The sequence below is a fragment of the Somniosus microcephalus genome, unplaced genomic scaffold (assembly GCF_052327205.1).
Source record: "Somniosus microcephalus isolate GS21.2 unplaced genomic scaffold, FLI_Smic_1.0 unresolved_chr1, whole genome shotgun sequence".
NCBI lineage: Eukaryota > Metazoa > Chordata > Chondrichthyes > Squaliformes > Somniosidae > Somniosus > Somniosus microcephalus.
The window spans coordinates 61,087,865-61,089,161 of NW_028225179.1; positions in this window are offsets into that span (position 1 = coordinate 61,087,865).

The following is a 1,297-nucleotide window of genomic DNA, read 5'->3' on the forward strand; positions in this document are numbered from 1 at the left end:
GTATCATGGTTCCGGGAGTGAGGGGCAGGGGTGAGGGCAGAAGTGCAGGAGATAGAATGGACACGGTCGAGGGCCGTGTCAACCACGGTAGAGGGGTTTCCTCGGTTGCGGAAAAAGGAAGACATGTCGAAAGTACTGGTGTGGAAGGCGGCATCATCGGAGCAGATGCGGCGGAGATGGAGAAACTGGGAGAATGGAATAGAGTCCTTACAGGACGCGGGGTGAGGAGGAAGTGTAGTCCAGGTAGCTGTGGGAGTCAGTGGGCTTGTAGTGAATTTTGGTCAATAAACTATCCCCAGAGCTGGAGACCGAGAAGTCGAGGAAGGGAAGGGAAGATTCGGAGATGGACCACGTGAAGGTGATTGAAGGGTGGAAATTGGAGGCAAAGTGAATGACAATGTCTAGTTCAGGGCGAGAGCAAGAAACAGCACCAATACAGTCATCAATGTACCGGCAAAAGAGGTGAGGGAGAGGACCCGAGTAAGACTGGAACAAAGAGTGTTCCACATTATTCACGAAAAGGCAGGCATAGCTAGGACCCATGCGGGTACCCAAAGCAACACCTTTGATTTGGAGGAAATGAGTGCAGTCAAAAGAGAAGTTGTTATCGTACAGGGAAGATCACCTTGGAATCCACTGGCACCGAATCTGATTTAAATCCCCCACTGTATTTATAAACATTTAATGTCATATTCACATTTTGAAGCATTTGAGCAATATTTGAGATTTAACATAGAAACATAGAAGATAGGAGCAGGCGTAGGCCATTCCGCCCCTCGAGCCTGCTCCGCCATTCAATGCGATCATGGCTGATCATCCAAATTCAGTACCCAGGCCCTGCTTTCTGCTCATACCCCTTGATGCTTTTTGCCTTAAGAAATATATCGAACTCCTTCTTGAATATATTTTTTGAATTGGCCTCTACTGCCTTCTGTGGTAGAGAATTCCACAGGTTCACCAATCTCTGGGTGAAGAAATTCCTCCTCATTTCTGTCCTAAATGGCTTACCCCTTATCCTTAGACTGTGACCCCTGGTTCTGGACGTCCCGACCATCGGGAACATCCTTCCTGCATCTAGTCTGTCCAGTCCTGTCAGAATTTTATAAGTTTCAATGAGATCCCCTCTCATTCTTCTAAACTCCAGCGAGTATAAGCCCAATCGACTCAATCTCTCCTCATACGTCATTCCTGCCATCCCCGGTATCAGCCTGGTGAATCTTCGCTGAACTCCTTCCATGGCAAGAACATCCTTCCTCAGACAAGGCGGCAAAAACTGCACACAATACTCAAGATGTGG